This window comes from Tamandua tetradactyla, chromosome 2 (genome assembly GCF_023851605.1).
Source record: "Tamandua tetradactyla isolate mTamTet1 chromosome 2, mTamTet1.pri, whole genome shotgun sequence".
Taxonomy (NCBI): domain Eukaryota; kingdom Metazoa; phylum Chordata; class Mammalia; order Pilosa; family Myrmecophagidae; genus Tamandua; species Tamandua tetradactyla.
In genome coordinates this window covers 206,718,718-206,746,279 of record NC_135328.1, presented here as the reverse complement: position 1 = coordinate 206,746,279, position 27,562 = coordinate 206,718,718, and the positions used below count along the sequence as shown (strand labels likewise).

Genomic DNA, 27,562 nt, shown 5'->3' with positions numbered 1-27,562 from the left:
GTTGTTTATTATGTTATTCGGAAATTCCGATAAGATGGTAGTTATTTAGAAACTAAAAATAAGTCCTCTTCTGCTTGATCTTAAAGCACTTTTATTTTAATGCAGTATTAAATGATTTTAAGAAATAGTAGTATATAAAATCCCTAGTTTGTTTTATTTATAACTGCCTACATTAAAAGAGAAAAGCTCTGTCTTAGAGCTTTATGTACTCAAATTATCCTGCAAATATTTGTACAAATGTCCCCATTATATAAATGTGTGTTTAAGGATGTTCATTGCTGTGTTATAATGGCCAAAAAAAAAAAAAAAACAGCTGGAAATAACCTAAATGTCCATAGTGCTTGAAAAAAAATTTATAGTACAAACATAAAATGAAATAATAGTGGTTAAAAGGGCACATGTTAAAGAAGTATACAAAAAGGTTGGAGGACTTACACTCTCAAATACCAAGACCTGTAGTAATTAGAATAGTAAGTATGTTATATAGTATAATAGTATAGTATAGTATGGTAATTAAGACAGTTTAATATTGGTACAAAGATAAACTGACCATTGGAAAAGAATAGAGTTCAGAAATCAATGTATATATACAGTCACTTGATTTAGGACACAGGGAACATTTGTAATGCATTCACTCACACCCAGAGTATACACATAACTTCTGCAGACCAGTAAGAAAGACATATTGAATAGACATTTCATAAAAGAGTGATTTATTTTCGGTAAATACATGAAAAGGTTCTTAATTTGTCATCAGGGAAATACAAATTAAAACTGCAGTGTGTTATTTAATGGTAAAAGACCAGATGTTTTTCCCCTAAGATCAGGAACAAGGCAAAGATATACATGTGTATCACTTCTATTTGTCATCAGGGAAATACAAATTAAAACTGCGGTGTGATATTTAATGGTAAAAGACCAGATGTTTTTCCCCTAAGATCAGGAACAAGGCAAAGATAGACACATGTATCGCTTCTGTTCAGCATTGTACTAAAGTGCCAACCAATGCAGAAAGACTGGAACAATAAAAAACATATCATATATTTATCAGATATATATTGCAAATATCTTTTCTATTCTGTGTCTTATCTTTTTTCTTACTTAATAATATTTTCCAGAGAACAAAAGTTTTAGATTTTGGTCAAATCCAGTTTATCAATTTTTTATGTGTGATTTTGCTTTTTTATATCCTAAAAAATCTTTTCTGACCCCAAGATCACAATTTCTCCTATTTTTTTTATTTTTATAGTTCTTGCTTTTACATGTATGTCCACAATTCTTTTTTGAGTTCACTTTTCTCTATATATGTATACTGGTTGTTCTAGAACAATTTCTTAAAAAGATTTTACCTTCTCCACTAACTTGTCAGAAAGACAAAGAAAAATAAAAGACATACAGATTGGAAAGGAAAAAACTTTTTTTTTTTTTTACCATATATAAAGAGCTTTAAATTTAATTTTAAAAAGTCCCATTTATGAAAAATGGATAAAATGTTAGGAAAGACTCTTCACAGGGCGGGCCACTGTGGCTCAGCAGGTAAGAATGCTTGCCTGCCATGCCCGAGGACCCAGGTTCGATTCCCGGTGCCTGCCCATGTAAAAAAAAAAAAAAAATAGACTCTTCACAACACAAGCTATACTAATGGCAATTAGTATATTGCCATCAACATGAATGATCATTAGGGAAATGCAAATCAAAATCATGAGATATTCAAATAACTGAAATTGAAAAGATAGTACTAAGCATTGACTACGATGTGGAGTACTGGAACTCTAGTACACTGTTGGTGGAAATGTAAAATGGTACAACCACTTTGGAAAACTGTTTTTTATAAAGTTAAAATATGTGATACAGCCATTCTACTCCTAAGTATCCAAGAGAAATGAAAACGTGTCCACACAAAGATGTGTTCATGAATGTTCATAGCAGCTTTATACATATCGCCTCAAAATGGGAAACAGCCCAGATGTCCACAACAAATGAGTGTATAAACAAAATGCAGACTATATGAAAAGTGGGATATTCAGTAATTAAAAAGGAACAAATTACTGGTACTTCAGCAGCATGGATGAATTTTGAAATCATTATGATAAGTGAAAGAGGCCAGACACAGGAGAGTACATACTGTATGATTCCATTACTTTATAAAATTCTAGGAAAATATGAACCAGTTTATAGGGATAAAGTAGATAAGTGATTGCCTGGGGCAAAGGGTGAAAGGAACTTTCACAAAAAAACTTCTAGGGGTGATAGAAATATATTCTATTTCTTCATTGTGCTAGTGATTTGCTGTTATATACATCTATCAAAATTCGTTGAATTGTACACTTTAAGTGGGTAAGTTTATTCTGTATAAATTAAACCTCAAAAAGTTATTTAAAACATTAATTTAGTACTTCTACACATCTACTAAAAGGCTTGAGTGAAAAAGATGATGTAGTGGGGATCTTCAGACACTGCTGGTGGGATTATGAATTGGTGCACCCACTTAGGAATTCCGTTCCCATCATTTCCATGTCTAAGGATGTATCCAACAGAAACATGTACATGTATTCACCAAATGACTTAGACCAGAATGTTTATAGCAGCACTATTCATAATAGTTTCAAACTGGAAACTACCCAAATGCCCATCAACAGAATGGATAAGTAAATTGTAATGTGTTAATATAATGGAATACTATACAGCAGTGACAACAAATGAACTCATTGTTGGGCAAAAATACTGTATGAATCTATTTAAATAAAGGTAAAATAGGCAAAAGTACTTTATGTTGTTCGAAGTCAGAATATGGTTATCTTTGGGTAAGTTTTGACTAAGGGAGCACAAGGGTGGCAGAAGTTGGAAATCTTCTGTTTCTTGATTTGATTGATGATAATTCCATGTGAAATTTTAGTATTACACTTAATTGTGCACCTTTTTTGTATGTATGTTCTATTTCAGCACTAAGTTAAAAAAAGATATACTGTCGCAGTGCCTTTGGTAATTGTAAAGTGAAAAAACTGCAGAACAAATGTCATATATATTATCCCATTTATATAAATGGAATGATAAACTGTTAATCTAAGTTTTCTCTAGGGATTAACAATAAAGTAGGACCATTAACTTTGCAGTTTCTATGATTTTACAAAATAAATAAGTGAGTACTTTACTAAATTTAGTCACTTACTATAGTTGAGGATTATGAATCATCTTGAAAAAAATACTATTAATCCTGCTGAGATACTGAGCTGTATGTGTACCAGCTGGTATTTCTGTGGGACTTTGAGTAACTCTGTGATACCTGGGATCCAAAGATGGAACTGCAGCCCTGAAGTTTGAATGATATATATATTAAATATATTAGCATAGCTATATATATAATAGTTAAAGTAACTGAAGAGAAGAGATCAGGCCTCAATTAGAGTTAAAAAACAAAGGCAGTCTGGCTGGGTCTAAGGTAAATCAGAATACAGGGTAAAAGATGGTAATGTATATACTCTAGACCTTCTCCTACTGTATGGGACTAAAGGCAGAGAAGTTTCTTGTGTCTAGAACCTAGATTCTCTGTAACACATAATCTAAATCAACCTGTCTGGATAGCTTATTTGAAAGACCAGACTCCTGGGGTCCAGAGTAGGAATGAGGCCTTGTAGTTCTCTGTAGCTTGCTGTAATGCCAGGATATATCTCAGACTCTGGTGGGCTGATATTTGGGAGGTGTTGTTGGGGTCCTTTGTGGGGGCAAGGGGGGGGATATATATATATATGGAACTATTGAACTTTCTCATCTGGGAAGCCCTGTGTACCCTCTGATTGGGAACAGGAAAATGGGCCAGGCCCTTGATTTTGAGCCTTGCCCTTAGGAAACTTGTTTCTGTGGGGGAGAAGCTAAGACTGTCCGTGGTGAGGCCTAGGAGTTGCTTCTAGGAAACCTCTTTGTGGCTCAGATGTGGCCTTTCTCTTTAGGCCTAACTCTGCAAGGATAGTCGTTGCCCTCCCCCTTTGTAGGACATGACATTCAGGGGTGAAGGTCTCCCTTGGGGCATTGGACATGCTCACGAGGATGAGTCTGGTCCTGGCACCATGGGATCCGCAACACCTTCTTGACCAAAAGGGGGAAAAGAAATGTAATTAAATAAGGCATCAGTGGCCAAGAGAGATCAAATGGAGTCAAGAGGCTTATTCTGGAGGCTACTCTTATGCAAGCTTCAGGACATTGCATATAAACGGAATCATTCATTATATGGCTCTTTGTATCTAATTTCTTTCACATAACATGTTTTCAATTTTATGATAGATGTTGTAGCAAGTATCAGTACATCATTTCTATTTATGGCTGAATAATATTCCATTGTATGGCTGTAATATTTTGTTTATTTCTTGTAAACAGCATTTGTGTTGTTTCTAATTTTTTAGCTATTATGGAAAATGCTGCTATGAATATTTGTGTATGAGGTTGTTTTTTTATTTTCCTGAACACCTGTTTTCAATTCTCTTGGGCATATACTTAGGGTTGAAGTTACTTGGTCATGGTGTATAATCCTTTTAATATGCTGCTGGATTCAGTTTCCTAGCATTTTGTTGAGGATTTTTGCATGTATACTCAGTGGAGATACTGTTTTGTAATTTTCTTTTCTTGTGCTGCCTTTGTCTGCCTTCCTAGTATTAGGGAAATATGGGCCTTTAGAAATGAGTTAAGAAGTAGTCCCTCTTTCTCTGTTTTTTTTTTTTTTTTGGCAGAGTTTGAGAAGCATTGATGTTTTTTAACCTTTTGGTAGAATTCATCAGTGAAGCTCTCTGGTCCTAGACTTATTTATTGTTGAAAGTGTTTTGATCACTGTGCTGGTTTGAAAGGATGTATGTACCCTAGAAAAGCCATGTTTTAATCAAAATCCCATTTCATAAAGGTAGAATAATCCCTATTCAATACTGTATGTTTGAAAATAATCAGATCATCTCCCTGGAGATGTGATTTAATCAAGAGTGGTTGTTAAGCTGGAGTAGGTGACGATGTCGCCACTCATTTGGGTGGGTCTTGATAAGTTTCTGGAATCCTGTAAAAGAGGAAACATTTTGGAGAGGTTCAGAGAGAGCAGAGCAGAATGACATTGCCACGAGAAGCAGAGTCTGCCAGCCAGCAACCTTTGGAGATGAAGAAGGAAAATGCCTCCTGCAGAGCTTCATCAAACAGGAAACAAAGAGAAGAAGCTAGCAGATGACACCGTTTTCACCATGTGCCTTTCCAGATGAGAGAGAAACTCTGACTGTTTTCGCCATGTGCCCTTCCACTTGAGAGAGAAACCCTGAACTTCTTGAACCAAGGTATCTTGAACCAAGGTATCTTTCCCTGGATGCCTTAGATTGGACATTTCTATAGACTTGTTTTAATTGGGACGTTTTCTCGGCCTTAGAACTATGAACTAGCAACTTATTAAATTCCCCTTTTAAAAAGCTATTCTGTTGCTGGTATATTGCATTCTGGCAACTAGCAAACTAGAACAATCACCAATTCAACCTTGTTACAGGCTTGTTAAGATTTTCTATTTCTTCTTGAGTTAGTTTTGGCAGTTTGTGTATTTCTAGGAATTTGTCCATTTCATCTAGGTTGCCTAATTTGTTGGCAAAAACAGTTATTCTTAGTATTCTCTTATAATCCCTCTTATTCTGTAAGATCAGTAGTAATATTCACACTTTATTACAATTTTAGTGATTTGGATTTTCTCTTTTTCTTCATGATTCTAGTTAAAAGTTTGTTAGTCTTTTCCATGAGCCAACTTTTGGTTTAATTGATTCTGTTGTTTTTCCATTCTTTATTTTGTTTATCTCCATTCTAAACTATTTCCTTCCTTCTACTTGATTTGGGTTTGTTCTTTTTCTGGTTCATTAAGATAGAAGATTAGGTTATTGATTTTTTTTTTTATTAATTAAAAAAAGAATTAACAAAACAATTAGAAATCATTCCAATCTACATGTACAATCAGTAATTCTTAATAACATCACATAGTTGCATATTCATCATTTCTTAGTACATTTGCATCGATTTAGAAAAAGAAATAAAAAGAAACAGAATAAGAATTAAAACAATAATAGAAAGAAAAAAAAAACAAAAAAAACAAAAACAAAAAACCTATACCTCACATGCAGCTTCATTCAGTGTTTTAACATAATTGCATTACAATTGGGTAGTATTGTGCTGTCCATTTCTGAGTTTTTATATCCAGTCCCGTTGTACAGTCTGTATCCCTTCATCTCCAATTATCCCTTCTCTTTTTTTTTTTTTTTTAATTAACGGAAAAAAAAAGAAATTAACCCAACATTTAGAGATCATACCATTCTACACATGCAATCATTAATTCTTAACATCATCACATAGCTGCATGATCATCATTTCTTAGTACATTTGCATTGGTTTAGAAGAACTAGCAACATAACCGAAAAAGATATAGAATGTTAATATAGAGAAAAAAATAAAAGTAATAATAGTAAAATCAAAACAAAACAACACAAAACAAAACAAAAACCTATATCTCAGATGCAGCTTCATTCAGTGTTTTAACATGATTACTTTACAATTAGGTATTATTGTGCTGTCCATTTTTGAGTTTTTGTATCTAGTCCTGTTGCACAGTCTGTATCCCTTCAGCTTCAATTACCCATTGTCTTACCCTGTTTCTAACTCCTGCCGAACTCTGTTACCAATGACATATTTCAAGTTTATTCTCGAATGTCCGTTCACATCAGTGGGACCATACAGTATTTGTCCTTTAGTTTTTGGCTGGATTCACTCAGCATAATATTCTCTAGGTCCATCCATGTTATTACATGGTTCATAAGTTTATCTTGTCTTAAAGCTGCATAATATTCCATCGTATGTATATACCACAGTTTGTTTAGCCACTCTTCTGTTGATGGAGATTTTGGCTGTTTCCATCTCTTTGCAATTGTAAATAATGCTGCTATAAACATTGGTGTGCAAATGTCCGTTTGTGTCTTTGCCCTTAAGTCCTTTGAGTAGATACCTAGCAATGGTATTGCTGGGTCGTATGGCAATTCTATATTCAGCTTTTTGAGGAACCGCCAAACTGCCTTCCACAGTGGTTGCACCCTTTGACATTCCCACCAACAGTGGATAAGTGTGCCTCTTTCTCCGCATCCTCTCCAGCACTTGTCATTTTCTGTTTTGTTGATAATGGCCATTCTGGTGGGTGTGAGATGATATCTCATTGTGGTTTTGATTTGCATTTCTCTAATGGCCAGGGACATTGAGCATCTCTTCATGTGCCTCTTGGCCATCCGTATTTCCTCTTCTGAGAGGTGTCTGTTCAAGTCTTTTTCCCATTTTGTAATTGGGTTGGCTGTCTTTTTGTTGTTGAGATGAACAATCTCTTTATAAATTCTGGATACTAGACCTTTATCTGATATATCATTTCCAAATATTGTCTCCCATTGTGAAGGCTGTCTTTCTACTTTCTTGATGAAGTTCTTTGATGCACAAAAGTGTTTAATTTTGAGGAGTTCCCATTTATTTATTTCCTTCTTCAGTGCTCTTGCTTTAGGTTTAAGGTCCATAAAACCGCCTCCAGTTGTAAGATCCATAAGATATCTCCCTACATTTTCCTCTAACTGTTTTATGGTCTTAGACCTAATGTTTAGATCTTTGATCCATTTTGAGTTAACTTTTGTATAGGGTGTGAGAGATGGGTCTTCTTTCATTCTTTTGCATATGGATATCCAGTTCTCTAGGCACCATTTATTGAAGAGACTGCTCTGTCCCAGGTGAGTTGGCTTGACTGCCTTATCAAAGATCAAATGTCCATAGATGAGAGGGTCTATATCTGAGCACTCTATTCGATTCCATTGGTCGATATATCTATCTTTATGCCAATACCATGCTGTTTTGACCACTGTGGCTTCATAATATGCCTTAAAGTCAGGCAGCGCGAGACCTCCAGCTTCGTTTTTTTTCCTCAAGATGTTTTTAGCAATTCGGGGCACCCTGCCCTTCCAGATAAATTTGCTTATTGGTTTTTCTATTTCTGAAAAGTAATTTGTTGGGATTTTGATTGGTATTGCATTGAATCTGTAAATCAATTTAGGTAGGATTGACATCTTAACTATATTTAGTCTTCCAATCCATGAACACGGTATGCCCTTCCATCTATTTAGGTCTTCTGTGATTTCTTTTAGCAGTTTTTTGTAGTTTTCTTTATATAGGTTTTTTGTCTCTTTAGTTAAATTTATTCCTAGGTATTTTATTCTTTTAGTTGCAATTGTAAATGGGATTCGTTTCTTGATTTCCCCCTCAGCTTGTTCCTTACTAGTGTATAGAAATGCTACAGATTTTTGAATGTTGATCTTGTAACCTGCTACTTTGCTGTAGTCATTTATTAGCTCTAGTAGTTTTGTTGTGGATTTTTCCGGGTTTTCGACGTATAGTATCATATCGTCTGCAAACAGTGATAGTTTTACTTCTTCCTTTCCAATTTTGATGCCTTGTATTTCTTTTTCTTGTCTAATTGCTCTGGCTAGAACCTCCAACACCATGTTGAATAATAGTGGTGATAGTGGACATCCTTGTCTTGTTCCTGATCTTAGGGGGAAAGTTTTCAATTTTTCCCCATTGAGGATGATATTAGCTGTGGGTTTTTCATATATTCCCTCTATTATTTTAAGGAAGTTCCCTTGTATTCCTATCTTTTGAAGTGTTTTCAACAGGAAAGGATGTTGAATCTTGTCGAATGCCTTCTCTGCATCAATTGAGATGATCATGTGATTTTTCTGCTTTGATTTGTTGATATGGTGTATTACATTAATTGATTTTCTTATGTTGAACCATCCTTGCATACCTGGGATGAATCCTACTTGGTCATGATGTATAATTCTTTTAATGTGTTGTTGGATACGATTTGCTAGAATTTTATTGAGGATTTTTGCATCTGTATTCATTAGAGAGATTGGTCTGTAGTTTTCTTTTTTTGTAATATCTTTGCCTGGTTTTGGTATGAGGGTGATGTTGGCTTCATAGAATGAATTAGGTAGTTTTCCCTCCACTTCGATTTTTTTGAAGAGTTTGAAGAGAATTGGTACTAATTCTTTCTGGAACGTTTGGTAGAATTCACATGTGAAGCCATCTGGTCCTGGACTTTTCTTTTTAGGAAGCTTTTGAATGACTAATTCAATTTCTTTACTTGTGATTGGTTTGTTGAGGTCATCTATGTCTTCTTGAGTCAAAGTTGGTTGTTCATGTCTTTCCAGGAACCCGTCCATTTCCTCTAAATTGTTGTATTTATTAGCGTAAAGTTGTTCATAGTATCCTGTTATTACCTCCTTTATTTCTGTGAGGTCAGTAGTTATGTCTCCTCTTCCATTTCTGATCTTATTTATTTGCATCCTCTCTCTCCTTCTTTTTGTCAATCTTGCTAAGGGCCCATCAATCTTATTGATTTTCTCATAGAACCAACTTCTGGCCTTATTGATTTTCTCTATTGTTTTCATGTTTTCAATTTCATTTATTTGTGCTCTAATCTTTGTTATTTCTTTCCTTTTGCTTGCTTTGGGGTTAGCTTGCTGTTCTTTCTCCAGTTCTTCCAAATGGATAGTTAATTCCTGAATTTTTGCCTTTTCTTCTTTTCTGATACAGGCATTTAGAGCAATAAATTTCCCTCTTAGCACTGCCTTTGCTGCGTCCCATAAGTTTTGATATGTTGTGTTTTCATTTTCATTCGCCTCGAGGTATTTGCTAATTTCTCTTGCAATTTCTTCTTTGACCCAGTCGTTGTTTAGGAGTGTGTTGTTGAGCCTCCACGTATTTGTGAATTTTCTGGCACTCTGCCTATTATTGATTTCCAACATCATTCCTTTATGGTCCGAGAAAGTGTTGTGTAAGATTTCAATCTTTTTAAATTTGTTAAGACTTGCTTTGTGACCCAGCATATGGTCTATCTTTGAGAATGATCCATGAGCACTTGAGAAAAAGGTGTATCCTGCTGTTGTGGGATGTAATGTCCTATAAATGTCTATTAAGTCTAGTTCATTTATAGTAATATTCAGATTCTCTATTTCTTTGTTGATCCTCTGTCTAGATGTTCTGTCCCTTGATGAGAGTGGTGAGTTGAAGTCTCCAACTATTATGGTATATGAGTCTATTTCCCTTTTCAGTGTTTGCAGTATATTCCTCACGTATTTTGGGGCATTCTGATTCGGTGCGTAAATATTTATGATTGTTATGTCTTCTTGTTTAATTATTCCTTTTATTAGTATATAGTGTCCTTCTTTGTCTCTTTTAACTGTTTTACATTTGAAGTCTAATTTGTTGGATATTAGTATAGCCACTCCTGCTCTTTTCTGGTTGTTATTTGCATGAAATATCTTTTCCCGACCTTTCACTTTCAACCTATGTTTATCTTTGGGTCTAAGATGTGTTTCCTGTAGACAGCATATAGAAGGATCCTGGTTTTTAATCCATTCTGCCAATCTATGTCTTTTGATTGGGAAATTCAGTCCATTAACATTTAGTGTTATTACTGTTTGGATAATATTTTCCTCTAACATTTTGCCTTTTGTATTATATATATCATATCTGATTTTCCTTCTTTCTACACTCTTTTCCATATCTCTCTCTTCTGTCTTTTTGTATCTGACTCTAGTGCTCCCTTTAGTATTTCTTGCAGAGCTGGTCTCTTGGTCACAAATTCTTTCAGTGACTTTTTGTCTGAGAATGTTTTAATTTCTCCTTCATTTTTGAAGGATAATTTTGCTGGATATAGGAGTCTTGGTTGGCAGTTTTTCTCTTTTAGTATTTTAAATATATCATCCCACTGTCTTCTAGCTTCCATGGTTTCTGCTGAGAAATCTACACAAAGTCTTATTGGGTTTCCCTTGTATGTAATGGATTGTTTTTCTCTTGCTGCTTTCAAGATCTTCTCTTTCTCTTTGACCTCTGACATTCTAACTAGTAAGTGTCTTGGAGAACGCCTATTTGGGTCTAATCTCTTTGGGGTGCGCTGCACTTCTTGGATCTGTAATTTTAGGTCTTTCATAAGAGTTGGGAAATTTTCAGTGAAAATTTCTTCCATTAGTTTTTCTCCTCCTTTTCCCTTCTCTTCTCCTTCTGGGACGCCCACAACACGTATATTTGTGCGGTTCATATTGTCCTTGAGTTCCCTGATACCCTGTTCAAATTTTTCCATTCTTTTCCCGATAGTTTCTGTTTCTTTTTGGAATTCAGATGTTCCATCCTCCAAATCACTAATTCTATCTTCTGTCTCTTTAAATCTATCATTGTAGCTATCCATTATTTTTTCTATGTTTGCTACTTTATCCTTCACTTCCATAAGTTCTGCGATTTGTTTTTTCAGTTTTTCTATTTCTTCTTTATGTTCAGCCCATGTCCTCTTCATGTCCTCCCTCAATTTATCGATTTCATTTTTGAAGAGGTTTTCCATTTCTGTTCGTATATTCAGCATTAGTTGTCTCAGCTCTTGTGTCTCATTTGAGCTATTGGTTTGTTCCTTTGACTGAGCCATATTCTCAATCTTTTGAGCGTGGACAGTTATCTTCTGCTGCTGGCGTCTGGGCATTTATTCAGATTTCTCTTGGTGTTGGACCCAGCAAGGTTGTAATATTTTTCTGTGAAATCTCTGGGTTCTGTTTTTCTTATCCTGCCCAGTAGGTGGCGCTCGTGGCACACGTTTGTCTGCGGGTCCCACCAGTAAAAGGTGCTGTGGGACCTTAAACTTTGGAAAACTCTCGCCGTCCTGGGGGTTCGCTAGCCGAAGCGGCTTGAGCCGGCCCTCGGTCCGAACGCAGGGAGGGTTGCTGGTCGCCGCAGCCAGGGAAAGAGCCCGTCCGAATTTCCTAGTCGGCCCTGGGCAACAAGCGTGGCGGGAGGGCGCCAGCGGCAGCGGCCCGCCCGAGAGAGTGCACGTTCCCCGGGAGTCACAGGTTTGGAAGGGGCCTCCCCCACCCGTCACCGTTCACCGCGGGCTGGGGATTTCCGATCCAATTCTCTCAGTTGGTCCGGGGGCTGCGCGTGGTGTGGGCGCCAGTCGCCTTGGTTTCAGGGGACCGCCTCTCCAATTCTCCCAGCCGGCCCGGGAAGGGGGAAGGGAGTAACTCCGGCCGCTTCCCGCCCCGCCCGGTAAGGCCCGCGCGCCTCGGCGATCTCACCCGAGCTGCTTCTCTCAGCCAGCCAGCCGTTCCAGGATGGGGTACGCTGTCTTTTTTATCTCTGTTGTGGCTTTGGGCGCTTTCTGTATCGTTTCTACTCCCCTAGTAGGTGTCCTGGAGAAGAAACTAAGATCCGCGCGTCTTACTAAGCCGCCATCTTCCAGGAAGTCCAGGTTATTGATTTTTAAGATGTCTTCTTTTTTGGACATAGGCATAGCTATAAATTCCCTTAGCACTGCTTCTGCTTCATCTTATAAGTTTTGGTATGTTGTGTTTTCATTTTCATTCACCTGCATGTATTTACTATTTTCATTTGTAATTTCCTCTTTGGCCCATTGGGTAAGAGTATGTTTTAAAATTTCCATATATTTGTGCATTTTCCAGTTTTCTGTCTATTGATTTCTAATTTCATTCACTTTTGGTCAGAGAAGATACTCTGTAAAATTTCATCTTTTAAAATTTATTGACACTTCTTTTGTTGCCCAATATATGGTCTGTCCAGGAGAATGTTCCATGCGCACGTGAGAAGAAAAGATGTTTTGTTGTCGGGGAAAGTATTCTGTGTATCTGCTAGGTCATTGGTTTATAGTGTTATTCAAACTTTCTTTTTCTTGTTTATCTTTTGTGTAGTTGTCCTATCTCCAGTGGTTTTTTAAAAATGTCTTCCAAAGAACCCTAAGGTTGCCCCTGGGTGGAGATAGGTAAGGAGAGGAAGGTGAGAGAGACTGAGCAAGTGGAGTCCTAGTAAGGTCTCCAGCTTCCCCATACCTGACCCCCATCTTCACCCCTGCCCCAGCAGAACAGTTCCACTTTGATCTGTTTTATTTATTTATTTCTGCGTAAGATTTTGTTGGGGAAAATAATTTTACTGCTTTGAAAAAAAAGGTTGCTAACCACTAAGCTGTTTCAACCCCTTCATTTCACAGAAAATTGATGACTAGAAAGTTGAGACTTGTTCTCTATGGTCATTCATATAGGGTGATTTGTTTGGAACCAGTTTCTTCCTGTATCCTGGATATCTGAACATATTTGTTCATGAGACTAGTACTTCACTGGTCTTCTAGTTCCAACTTACATCTCTTCCTGGATTTGCCCAGCCATTGGGGTCCCACACATTTGGCATACACACATACCCGTCTCCACTGTTACTCCCTATTGCTGACCTGTAACTTTGGAGCTTGCTTTAAGATACTATTTATGCTGAATGTGGCTGTTTCCTATTTTGGTTCCTTTGATTATTCCAGAGGCCATCTGTGCTGGTTTGAAAGGAAGTATGCCCCCTAGAAAAGCCATGTTTAAATCAAAATCCCATTTCATAAAGGTAGAGTAATCCCTATTCAATACTGTACATTTGAAATTGTAATCAGATCATCTCCCTGGATGATGTGATTTAGTCAAGAGTGGTTGTTAAGCTGGATTAGGCGATGACATGTCTCCACCCATTTGGGTGGGTCTTGATTAGTTTATTGGAGTCCTATAAAAGAGGAAACATTTTGGAGAATAAGAGATTCAGAGAGAGAAGCACCACAAAGCAGAGAGTCCACAAGCCAGTGACCTTTGGAGATAAAGAAGGAAAACGCCTCCCAGGAAGCTTCATGAAACCAGAAGCCAGGAGAGAAAGCTAGCAAATGATGCTGTGTTCACCATGTGCCCTCCCAGATGAGAGAGAAACTCTGACTGTGTTCGCCATGTGTCCTTCCACTTGAGAAAGAAACTGTGAACTTCATCAGCCTTCTTGAACCAAGGTATCTTTTCCTGGATACCTTTGATTGGACATTTCTATAGACTTGTTGTAATTGGGACATTTTCTCGGCCTTAGAACTATTAATGAGCAACTTATTAAGTTCCCCTTTTTTTTTTTTTTTTTTTTTTTTTAAAGGAAAGACAGAGAGAAGGAAGGAAGGATAGAAGGAAGGAAGGAAGGAAGAAAGGGAAATATCTTTTAAACATTTTCTTGTTTTATTGTATTCTGTTTCTCCGTTTTTGGTACATGGGCTGGGGCCGGGAATCGAACCGAGGTCCTCCGGCATAGCAGGCAAGCACTTTGCCCGCTGAGCCACCGCGGCCCGCCCTAAGTTCCCCTTTTTAAAAGCCATTCCGTTTCTGGTATATTGCATTCCAGCAGCTAGCAAACTAGAACACCATCCCTAACTAAGAGGACCATTTAAAACCATAGAACATGAGTCTTGCAACAAACAAGGGATTTCATTTACCATCATTTTTCAAAATGTGACTTATAAAGTCCTGGACTATGTGGAGCTCCTCTGGGGCAGGGTGGGGTTCAGTAGGTAGGGATTGGATTCTGCTTGGACAGCAGCTTGGTTTTTATCTATTGAATGTACTGCACTTCCACAGATTTCTCTGAAAAAAAAATTTCCTCGATTGAAAGGAAGAAAGGAAAAGAAATTTGGAAAACCACTGATTGAGCCCAAACTCTCTAACTGGAAGGATGAAGAAAGCCAGCGCTTGAACTTTTTTAGCTGGAGAGGCAATATGGGATTGTGGAAAGAAGAGTGGCCTAGTACCAAGTGACACTTACTGGGTTCTCTGAGCATCCATTTTATATATATATTTGGGTTACTAATACCTACGTTATTTTGAGATAATGGCTATAACAGCATTTTATAAATTGTAAACCCCTAGCCCAGTGGTTCTCAGCTGTGGGCAGTTGTCCTCCTTTCTCCCTTCATGTGATATTTGGCAATGTTTGGAAACATTTTGAGTTGTCACACTTGGAGGGAGATGCTGCTAGTATCTAGTGGATAGAAGCCAGAGATGCTTCTAAACATCCTATAATATATAGGACAGTCCCTACAACAATTAATTATTTGTCCCAAAATGTCAATAATGTTGAGATTGAGAAATCCTGCCGTTAACAAATGAAGCTACCTCTAACTTCTGGTTCTCGAGCCACAGCTCTTTCACACTGTTACTCATACAACAAAGGGTCATGCATTCATATATCCTTATGCACATACTCTTTCCACAACTGAAAATGAGATGGGACATGAAGTGAAGAGGTAAGAAAAGAAAAAGAAATAAAATAGAGTAAGTTAATTAGAATGACTTTAAAGAAAACATAGCCATAATTTTTAGGTCTTTTTATTTTTTTAACCAAATACATGTTTGTTATAAAAAAAAAAGGCAGACAAAAACCTGAATTATTTATAAAGTGAAAATCTATTTGAATTGAGGTAACTTTAACAGTTAACAATTTAAACTTATCATTTTTCAAAGTGGGAAGTGGGAAAAATGACTCTCATGCTCTTTATACAGCATTAAAGGAACAAGAAATAAAGGATAGACTTGAGTTCAAATTGGAAAAAAATTGAGGCGAGTCTCTTGGTTGTTACTGTAGGTAGGTGGTCTTGGAAGACAGGTCCGTAGGTCTCTGTGTAGACCAGTAGAATGGTGCTAGGCAGGGCCTAGGAGGGAGAATAGAGGTTGTGGGAGCAGATAGCAGTGTGGCTGAGATGTTTGTTTAAACATAGACTTTCTTACTTCAATTATGTATCTTCAGATAGAGAAAATTAAAACCATTTGATTAATAGTTAACAGTATATTTGGGAGGAATTGAAATCCAGTGCTTTTACTTCAATTTTCTTTATCTAGGATAATTTATAATTATGTCTGTCTGACATAATTGTTGACAGATTTATAGGCTTACTCGACTTTGACCAATGTTTACGAGTTATAACAAATGTTTCTGCTTATTTGTCAGAACCTGCACATATAAACCACTTGGAATTCCTGTTTGATAGATTTTAAATGATTGACTAAAGCAAGTGATTTGAGTAACATAATTCACTTTTTACTAGGAAGGTAGTCCTAAAAAGGGTTGGTAGTTTCTTAGTATCATTTCAGATGACTAAATTGAAATCCATTAATTGTAGGAATTTTCTTTTTTTTAACCATTTCAGCATAGGCCTTTACTTGACAAACCTTGATCTTGACAGCTCATAAATATCCCATAGTGATTAGAAACAAAAATTCAATACATTATTGCTCCAATCATGTCTTTTGTTTTTACACTAGAGTAAATGTTACTAATCTTATATGTTCCCAAAAAAGATTGGCTGTGACCATTGAAAAATAACTTACTTTTCTCCTTGTTGCAGCTGCAACTTGAATTTTATTTTCCGTTTATAACTTCAGCCTCAGAAGATTTTTTCTTTCAGTCAGATTATGATAATTAAATTCATAGTTTTTAATATATGCAAGTCCAGTGATTTGGAGAGGTTTATTATGAAATTTGTAGAGTAGTGATTGATACCTATAAGAAAGACTATAGAAAAATACCTTAATATGAAGTCAGTTGGGTAATGTTTACTAGACTTATGGTCCTTGGCAATTTATTAGAGCCAGATTTGAATGGCAGAGAGAAACCTACTTGCTCACAGAGGAAAGTCCCAAAATGCAGCAAATACTTCCAACATCTTTGCAAATGCTCACTTAATATATTCGTCATTTGGGCCAACAATACCTTAAATAACAAAACTGTTGGTATATGGAAAACTGTTGGTATACTCCTTAAATATTTGGCCCTTTTTCTATCTCCCTTTATTCGTTTATTTATTTTTGCATGGGCAGGCACTTGGAATCGAACCTGGGTCTCCAGCCTGTCACGCGAGAATTCTGCCTGCTGAGCCACCATCGCACCACCCTCCCTGTATTTTTTGATAAAAAGAGAATATTTGTAAATTTCATTGAGACTACTTGATGAAATAAAATAATTAAGTTCAATGTATTGATCAGAATTTATTCATTGACCAACATTTCACATAGCAATAGCCAAAAAAGAGATGAGAGACAGGGCAAGGTGATAAACCCAAAAGGAAGTGAAAAAAGAAACTAGCTGACTTGAATATTAAATGGATTTCTGGCTCCTGTTTTTCTAATCTGCAGAACGAAAAGTCTTGAAATACAAGCTCTTGTTATAGACTCACTGCCTTTTTAGAGTTGAGGATAGAACCAACATGGAGTAAGGAAGGAAAGGTGACATGAATTGGCCACATTTAAACTGTATGCTACATGGTTCCTTTCTTCTGATCATCACTGACAGCTAATAACACATTATCTTACCTGCTGGCCTGGACCTCCTAAAGGACAAGAGGTCCTGTCTTTTTTCATCTTTGAATTCCTCAGTCTTAGTTATGCTCAGTAAGTGTTGAATGAAGAAACAAATCTGTCCTGTAGGCTTATGAATATTAATTAAGGATTCATAAGATAATACTGTAAATATTTCTATGTTGGGTTGGGTGAGGTTGAATCTCAATCAGAGATTTTTATCAACCAATAAATATCTGTTGAACACTTACTGGGTTCCAAGCCCGACATTGTTCTTGGTGCTGGGTGCTGTCCCTCACGAAATAGCCGCTCTCTTCGTGGGTTTACATTCTTGTGAGCGAGACAAGAAATAAATGAATAAATATATGATATCAGGTAATGGTAAGAACTGTGAAGAAATGTAAAGCAGAGTACAGCATTTTGTGTTCTGCAATTAACAATAGTTATTGATATAACCTACATATAATTTGATTTGTTTTTAAGCAAACATAACAGTTACCAAGTAGTATTGTGGTTGACTTGGATTGATTTATTTAATCCTTCACAGCTGTCAACTTTACAATTAAAGTAAATTTACTTCGGTAAGATTAAATGTGTGGCATACATGGAGGACAGTACCGCCACATTACTTTTTTTTTTTTAAACTATTCTCTTTCATCCTCGAGTGGTTTTCTGGATTGGCTCTCCTAGATACCTTGTAAAGGAAAGCTTTGGGAGTGGCTGTCAATGATACACTATCAAGTGTATCTTACTAACTAGTATTTTTTATTAACTAAACCATTTAAGAATTTCAGCTTTGGGATGTACTAGGTAACAGCTTGTCTTCATTTGCCTGGTAATTTTGAAAGAAGTTGCTCTTTGCAGCTGTGGTGTAACATTGACACTCCTGCAGTAGATGACATCCAAAGACGGCCTGGATTTGAAATCTCCCTTTAACACTTAAAGCTTTGTGACTTTAGGCAAGTCATTTAATCTCTGCGTTCCCATGTGAGTTCACTTGCCAAGTTGGCTTAGAGAGATAGGCCACATCTGAGCAACGGAAGTGGTTTTCTGGGGGTAACTCTTAGGCCTGATTATAAGTAGGCTTCGCTGCTTCTTTGCAAGAATAAGTTTCATAGGTTCGAATCTCAAGATCAAGGGCTCAACCTGTTGAATTGGTTGTCCCCACTCCTTGCAAGAATATCAGGAATTTCCCAGATGGGAAGGTTGAATATTTCCTCCTTTCTCCCCAGTCCCCGAAGAGGGCTTTGAAAATTCTTTTTTATTCACTGCCCACATTACTCTGGGATATTTCAGGGCATCGCATTAACCTGTACAGACCAACAAGATCTCACATCCTGTTCAAGATTCCATATACTTATGGTGTTCAACGAAACTGACATATAAGTTAAATTAAGTAATGCACCAAATAAATATCTCTCCCTTTGGTCTAATACAGAAGTTGAAGTTTTAAAGTATGGACCATATCATCCTTTACCCTCTATTCTGATTTACCTTAGTCCTATCCAAATCAGCTTCATTCGTATCTCTAGTCAAAGTCTAGATAGAGATATGCTCTATGTATGCTCTATGGCGGGGGTCACATTTTATTTTTTTTCCATGTGAGTATCCCATTATTGCATCACCATTTGTTGAATTTTTTTTGTTTTTTCTTTCTTTGCTTGCTTGTTTTGGCAAGTGCATGGGCTGAAATCTCCCACATGGCAGGCAAGAATTCTACCACTGAATTACCCTTGCACCCCTAGTCTAGATCACGTTTTCAACTTTTTCAACAGTTCCTGTATGGAGCAATGCTGACTTTCATAGCTTCAGAGCTCCAGCTCTGAGTCTCAGGAGTCACATAAATATCTGAAGTTTCTGGGAATGGCCAGGTTGTATGCGAATAACTCAGTATCTCAGACTTTAGAAATAACAGTTACAACTCCTGAACATACATGACTACTTTAAGAGCTTACAGTAGGCCCCAACATGATAACCCATGCTTTTGGCTTTAATTCACTGAGTTTGTACATTATAGTTAGTCCATATGAGTGAGGCATGATAATATGTGTCTTTTTGTTTCTGCCATTTCATTCAGCATACAGTCTTTAAATTTCATGTACCTAGTTACATGCCTCACAACTACATTTTTGAAGGAACTTCTTGATGATTGATTCGATATGTTTACCCTTGTGATTGGCTTGCGGGGTCATCTGTTTTTTCTTGAGTTAATGTTGGTTGCTCATACCTTTCTAAGAAGTTGTCCATTTCTTCTGTGTTGTCTAGTTTATTAGCATATAGTTGCTCATAGTATCTTCTCTTTACCTTCTTTATTTCTGCAGGGTCAGTGTTTCCCTTCTTCTGCTTCTTTCTTTTTTTTTTAACTTTTTAAAATTGTATAATTTAACATATATACAAAGCAAAGAAACAAAAAGCAATGGTTTTTAATTTCTTTTGCCAAAGCACTCTTCAACAAATGGTTACAGGACAGATCCCAGAGATTATCATTGGCTACCATACAATCCTCTCATATTTTTCCTTCTAGCTGCTCTAGAATATAGGAGGCTAGAGGGCTTAAATACTTTTTTATCATCACAATTGACTTTTTTTCATGAAAAATAACATATATACAAAAAAGCTATATTTTCAAAGCACAGCACGACCATTAGTTGTAGAACATATTTCAGAGTTTGACATGGGTTACAATTTCACAATTTTAGGTTTTTACTTCTAGCTGCTCTAAAATACTGTAGACTAAAAGAGATATCAATTTAATGATTCAGCATTCATATTCAAATGTTAAATCCTATCTTCTATGTATAACTCCACCATCACCTTTGATCTTTCCATACCTCTCTTTAGGGGTGTTTGGGTATGGCATTTCTAAATTTTTGATATTGGAAGGGTCTGTCACTAATATGGGGTAGGGAGAAGGAACTGTCTGATATTTTGGAGAGGCTGGGCTAGGTTGTAGGGCTTATCTGGACCAGGGACCCATCTGGAGGTTGTAGGTTTCTGGAAGGCTACTCTAGTGCATGGAACCCTTGTGGAATCTTATCTATTGCTCTAGGTGTTCTTTAGGATTGGCTGGAATGGTCCTGGTTGGGGTTTGGCAGGGTATGATAGGTAACAAGGTCTACCCGAAGCTTGCATACAGGCCACCTCCACTCTATTTGAACTCTCACTCTGCCACTGATACTTTTTTTTTTCTAGATTTTTTTTTTTTTTTTTTGGTATGGGCAGGCACTAGGAATCGAACCGTGGTCTTTGTCATGGCAGGCGAGAACTCTGCCACTGAGCCACCATGGCCCACCCCACTGATACTTTTTTTTCTTCCTTCAGAAGATTCTTTTATTAAAACTGGGTGACATCAATAAGGGGACAGTACAAAAAAATTTTTGGTCCATAAAAAAAAAACACACAATAATTCAGTTAATGAAATAACAGTTATCTTCAACAGAGACACACTGTGTATGAGTGCTGAGCTTCCTTCTCATGGTTCCAGCCAGGAGGCAGGCCAGGACTCAGTTGCCCCTAAGACAGAGGTCATCCAGTACCACCTTGAGGAGAACCTTTCAAGGGAGGGGTAGGAAAATGGCAGGAAGGGGGAAGATGGGGAGAAAATTCTGCCTTCCCCAGTCTGGAACAAGCAGGAATGAAGGACTGGAAGATGTGCTCACAGGAACCTGAGGAGGAAGTAGAGAAGCAGGGACTTGTCAAACTGGATTTAGAGCCCATGCTGAACGGATTCCCTCTAAACCCAGCTGTCTCCCACCCTGCTGTGTTGAATCTGCGAGCCCTGGATATGCTAACTCTGGGGTGATACAACCTGGAAGAAGAATCTGAGGCTCTCCTGGAAAGATGGAAAATGATGTCAGCACCATTGGGCCAAGATCATAAGGTCCTGCTGCTGAGGCATCTGAAGCTTTGAGGGCAGGGTCTAGGGAGTCATAATCCTGTGGGGCAAGGAGAAGGAGGAGTCACAAACCCAACTAAGAGCTTTTCTCCAGCCCTAGGTGCTTTCACTCCTCAGTGCCCTAGAAGCCACCAGTGGGTGTTAACTAGGTAGACAAGGGTCAGGAAGACAGGGATGGCCCAGGGCTTCTACCCGTTTGATTTTAGGTCTGTTTCTCCATTAAATGGTGGGAGAATGGAAGGGACAGATGGAGTGAATGAATCAGTCATCCCTGTGAGCAATAGCAGGAAGAAACAGCCTCTGCTGGCAGTAACAGTACCCAGGTTCAATCCCTGGGACTTTGACAGGGAAAGGCAAGATTTTCCCACCCAAATGCCTTGGATTAGGGCAGATATGAGGGAATCCTCAAAAGGGCAGTGACAGGGAGTGTGTTAGGTAGGAACAATGGTTAAAGAACTAACTCCAATTCTTATATGGGCCCCCTGCTAGATAGTAAGAGAAGCAGGGAGCTGCAGGCCAATCCAGAGGGCTGGGGAATGACTTGGGCCTCCCTGGAACCCAAGAGTCAGAACTCCGTTAGTGCTAGAGGACAACATGTAAAGGAAGCATTTTCCTCCAAACCCATGGAAGGAAGGAGGGAAATTGGAGTCTGTTATCAGAAGACCCAAGATCAACTAGCTAATAGAATGTACTCAGGCCTGAGTCTTGGAGAAGGGGCCAAAGTTCTGAACTTCTGGATCTCTGAAGGGCAGTATCAGTGTAACTGGTTCCTTTGAAGACCACTTGTCCTTAGGCCAGATCCATTCAGAGCACTGACTATACCTACAGGTTCTCGCTCTAACACTATCTAGAGGTCCTATGTAGACCAGGGCAGGGTAAAGTCACATGGGAATTTTGTGGGGCTGGGAAGCTTTGAAGGTAGGAAGGGATGGGATGGGAGAAGAGAATAATAGGTGTCTTGTGAGATAGAAATGTGAGATCCTCTTCATTCTGGTGGTGTTCTTGAACCAACAACATCCTTTGGAAGGCCCCAAGCAAGACCAACACAGGTGCTATGAGGCAGGCAGCACAGGGCCCCAAAGAAATAATCAGAGCAGCCATATTAGGGCTGTGGGAGAGGCCCTATATGTTTCGGATTCCCAGGGCTTGCCCTAATTCTTGTCGTCTCTGCTGTATCTTGGCATAGAAGTATCGGCACACAGCCTCCTGAGCCCAAGCCTGAAAGTAGAACTGAGCTCAGTGCTCTTCCTCTGGATTACCCACCCCATCAGTCATGGCCTTGAGATCTCAGCACTGGTACTGGAGCCAGTCATTGATGAAACCCTGTGGGTCTCTGACAAAGCTCAGCATGAACTCCCCTGGGTCTTTAGCTGGTTGATAGTTTCTGTTGTCTCATGAATCTTGTTGTCTAGTGTAGTAATCTCCTGCTGGCTGGCAGTAGACCTCAGAAAAGAATTCATCTGGGTCTTCAAAGTATCATCCACTTCCACATCAATGTCATAACAAGCCGTCTTTTTCTGATCATTAGGATCAACATTGATGACATGATTAATGATAATGGGTTCTGGTGGCATAAGCAAGGCATGGAGTCACTGAGGAATCTCTGAAAACTTCAGATGCTGAGACTCAAAGATCTGCTGGAGGTACTTGTCACAGATGACAAACTCCTACTCATGAGGATCCTGGAGCTTATGTGTCATAGTATACTGCCACAGTGCTTGGATGATAACTGGATGGGTTTGGATGTGGATACCCAATCACCAGGCCAGGCGAGGGTCTAATTTACTCTGAGGAGGCTGGTAATCCAGCATCAGTAGGACAGTACACCGTATGTTCACATCTCCTGGCTGCTTCACCTGGAAGCTGTCAGTCTCTTGGGTAGTGGCGGTCCTATGCCAGTCTACCAAATGGTTGTCTGGCCCATACAGGTCTTTATCCAGTTCAGTCACCAAGGACTTAAAAAAGGAAGAGAACTTCCTCTTTTGTTTGGTGGCATCATATTTGGACAAGGCTGAATCCTCTAGGAGCCGTCCTTCTACCTGAAACTCTCAGAAAGCCACAATCCCTTCCCCATCCTCAGCATCTGATTTAGCCAGATTGAAAGGGTTAGAAATGAAAATTCGCAGCTTCCGTTTTTGCTTGATGGGACATTTCAAGGCCTCCTGGATATCTAGCTGTTTCCTCGTGATAGTCTGGTCCAGTTTTCTTTAAAAGCCAAGAGAGCCATATAAGCCTGGGATTCTGGTATCAGTTCACGAGTCCTTTGAGGTAGAATTTTATCAGCCATCTTCTTTTTCTTTGCATTTTGGTTTCGATTTTGGACTGCCTGCTACTGGACCTGCTGGATCTGCTGAGTCGTAGGTCTTTTGCAGTACTGGTCCATCCCTGACTGTGTCAGGCCAGGTCAGACTGAAGGGCTCCCCCTATAGCCAGGGGGTCCCATGGAAGATCCCTGAGGTGTCATTCGGCTGCCTGGCAGCATACCTAGTCGTGGATAGGCTGCTCTGGGCATCAGGGACTGGTACAGCCCTTGACCAGGCGCTGGGCCCATTTGCATGGGGTGCCCCGGAGTCCCGCCTGGACCCAGTATGGTCGCCATGCCTGCCCCTCCTGTAGCTCCGGCAGCACTACTTGGAACCACTGACTGGAAACCCACCTGGGCCGCCATCTTCCCGGGAGCTGCTGCCACAGCTCCACTGATATTTTCTTAATTACACTTCTTTTCCCCATTTTGATCAGGATGTAATTGTTGATCCCGCCATGCCAGGTCTGGATTCATCCTTGGGAGTCATCTCCCACGTTGCAAGGGAGACTTTCACCCCTGGATGTCATGTTCCACGTAGCGAGAAGGGCAATGATTTCATTTGCAGAGTTGGGCTTAGAGAGACCAAAGCCACATCTGAGCAACAAGAGAGGTCCTCCAGAAGTAACTCTTAATCATGCCTATAGGTAGTCTAAGCTTTTCCGCTACCTAAATAAACTTACAAGAGTAAGCCTCATGATCGAGGGCATGGCCTGTAGATTTGGATATCCTTAAAGTTTGACGCAGTATCAGGGGATTCCCTGATGGTAAGGTTTAATAGTTCCATATTCTTTCTCCCCTTCCTCAGGGGACTTTGTCCTTTTGATTATCTGCTTAATATACTCTAGGATGTTTCCAGGCATTACAATAATCTATGCAGGATTAAAGGACCTCTTTCTCATTCTGTGCTTCCTGTGTTTCAGTTGTTCAAATGAGCTGTACAGGTAGGTTGAATTAGATTGTACACTACCGAAAATTTCAATTCCAGATCAAATAAACCTTTCTTTCATTGGTCTCAAAGAGTATGTGTGGTTCTAAAATACAGGCACTGTCTTCCTTACCCCTGTATTCTGAATTACTTTAACCCCAACTTGTTTGGCTTCGGTCTTATCTCTAAATATCAGGTTACATATATAAAACAGCCTCTCAAAGTCCAGAAATAATAATCACCACTCCGGACTTAAAGTGTCTTCTCTAAAGCTTACAATCTAGGCCCCTGTTTTCTTATAAGCATTTTCTAAAGGTGACCATACCATTGTTGTTTTTTGTTCCTGGCTTATTTTGTCTCACCAAATGTCCAACATGTTCATTCACGTCGTTCATAAGTATACACCATCATTCACCAATCTACTTCTCCGTCGGTGCATCCTTCAGCCACCTGCATTCATCGGGCATCATGTAGAGGGCCCAAAGTCCACAGTCCATCAACATTCTCAATTTTAGATAATTTCGTTGTTCCCAAGAGACAGAAAACCAACAAACACACCCTTGCCAAATAGGAAATCTAAACCTCCTCTTAAATCTTATCCCTTACCCCATTTTTTACCTCTGCTGTTGCTGTGGTAGTGCTGATGGCCTGCTTCTGAACATAGCTCACAGCATGCAACAGCAGTTTTCCCCTGTACCCTGGACTTAAACACTGTTTATATAAGAATCATATCTTTGAAGTAATTCTTATGAGAACTCATTCATATTTCTAGTGTGAATCGTGGGATATGTAGGTCTATACAACCCCTTTCAATCCTGTTCATCTTCAATATGGTAACATTACTTCTAGACCCACTAGAGAATCACCTTCGCTCCTGTCTATTCCCTTACATGGAAGTTAAACCTCATTAGCTAACAGTTCACCCATCTCTAGCTTCTATGTATCTCTAAGTCCCCTATCTTCTGTGTTATAAAACTCTGATTATACCTTTATGCTGGTCATAAAAGTGGAATCATACAGTATCTATCCTTTTGTGTCTGGCTAATTTCACTCAGCATTATGTCCTCAAGGTTCATCCATCTTGTCATGTGCTTTAGTACGCCATTTTGTCTAACTGCTGCATAATATTCCATTGTATATATGTACCACATTTCGTTAATCCATTCGTCTGTTGATGGGCATTTGGTTTGTTTCCATCTTTTGGCAATTGTGATAATGCTGCTATAAAAATTGGTGTGCAAATATCTGTTTGTATTGTTGCTTTCAGCTCTTCTGGTATATACCAGGTAGTGCTGTTGCTGGGTCATAGGGTAACTCGATATTTAGTTTCCTAAGGAACCACCAAACTGTCTTCCACAGTGGCTGCACCATTATACATTCCCACCAGCAGTGCATAAGTGTCCCAGTTCCTCCACATCCTATCCAACATTTATAGTTTGCTGTTTGTTTAATAGCAGCCATTCTTATAGGTGTGAGGTGGTGACTCATTGTAGTCTTGATCTGCATTTCCCTTATAGCCAGTGAAAATGAGCATCTCTAAATGTGCTTTTAGAGCCATCTGTATTTGCTCTTCAGAAAAACGCCTATTCATATCTTTAGTCCGTTTTATAATTGTGTTGTTTGTTCTTTTGTTTTTGAGTTGTATTATTTCTTTGTATATACAGGAAATCAAACCTTTGTCTATGTGATTTCCAAATATTTTCTCCCATTGAGTTGGCTGCCTCTTCACCTTTTTGACAAAGTCTTTTGAGGTGCAGGAGCATTTGAATTTGAGGAGTTCCCATTTATCTATTTTTTTCTTTTGTTGCTTGTGCTTTGGGTATAAAGTTTAGGAAGCTACTTCCTATTACTAGGTTTTGGAGATGTTTCCCTTCATTTTCTTCTAGAAACTTTATTGTGCTAGTTCTTATATTTAGGTGTTTGATCAACGTTGAGTTAATTTTTGTGTAGGGTGTAAGATAGGGGCCCTCTTTCATTCTCTTGGTATTGATGTCCAGTTCTTCTATGCCCAATCATTGAAAAGACTATTTTGTCCCACCTTCTTCCATTTCTGATTTTATTTAGTTGCATCCTCGCTTTTTGTCAGTTCCATTGATTTGATAGATTTTCTCAAATAAATCAAACATCTGTTTTGATTCCATCTGTCTGTCCAAATTAAGCCAGGAAACACTACCCTTTGTGTACTGGCTGAAGATGGAGAGAAAATGAATCCAAATGGTTTTAGGCTTACAAATTGTTCTAAAGGGTATTTTCCAGCTAGTTCCTTCTTTTCTCCAATATCTCTACCTCCTCCTTATCTCTCTCACTAACTGGATTCTCAACCTTGTGAAAGTAAATATAAGAATCAGGGATTTAACTTTGTTACCACTAGACCAGACCCCAAAAATTCTAAAGGAAGTTCTGCAGGTTGAAAGAAAAGGTTGCTAGACAATTGACTGAAGCCACATGAAGAAATAAACATCTTCAGTAGAGATAATGATGTGGGTAAATATAAATACCAGTACTGTTGTATTTTTGGTTGGTAATTGTACTTTCTACTTACTACAAAATCTAAAGGGCAAAAACGTAAAATGTAACAATAAATCAATGGTTTTGAGCTCATAATGTATAGGTTTTTTGTTTGTTTATTTGTGTATGATCCGGGAATCGAACCTGGGTCTCCCACATGGAAGACAAGCATTACCACTGAACTACCTACCCATGCACCCCATAACGTGTAAGCATGTAATTTGTGTCCATTCTCCATCCCTCTGTTTATCCATCCATCCAAGGTTTCCTTGTTTTTTTGCAGGACTGAAAGTAATGTAGTCATAAATGACCCATTCATAGGTCCTACAATCCAGAAAAACACTGTCACCCATATGTAACAACAGACTAGTCCCCCTGCTGCTATGTCGAATTGTCGGTGTCATTGATCCATTTATCCTGTCTGTGTGTTTAGCCTCATGTCTAAAAAAGATCCATGACTTTGGAGTCAGGCAGCTTGGGTTTGAATTCTACTTATTTAACTGTACATATTTGGGCAAGTTACTTAACCCCTCTAAAATCTGTTTTTTGTTCTGTAAGACAGGGTCATAATAAACCTCATAAGATGGTCTAAATATATAGAAACAGTACAGTGCATGGTACTCTATGAATTTTAGTATCCAAGGCAGTCCCACTCCCCAAATAAATCAGTATATTGAATATTTTATTGCATTTATCTCCTCTTAATGCTCCAC

The 27,562-nt window shown here is 38.5% G+C and overlaps 1 protein-coding gene and 1 pseudogene across 1 annotated transcript in view; one reads left to right on the top strand and one right to left on the bottom strand.

Annotated features, from left to right (window-relative positions):
- MICOS10 (mitochondrial contact site and cristae organizing system subunit 10) overlaps positions 1-27,562 on the top strand; it is a 53,232-nt gene that overhangs the window by 11,038 nt on the left and 14,632 nt on the right. The gene's annotated exons all lie outside the window — the stretch shown is intronic.
- On the bottom strand, positions 22,234-23,779 carry LOC143655077 (SWI/SNF-related matrix-associated actin-dependent regulator of chromatin subfamily D member 1 pseudogene; annotated as a pseudogene).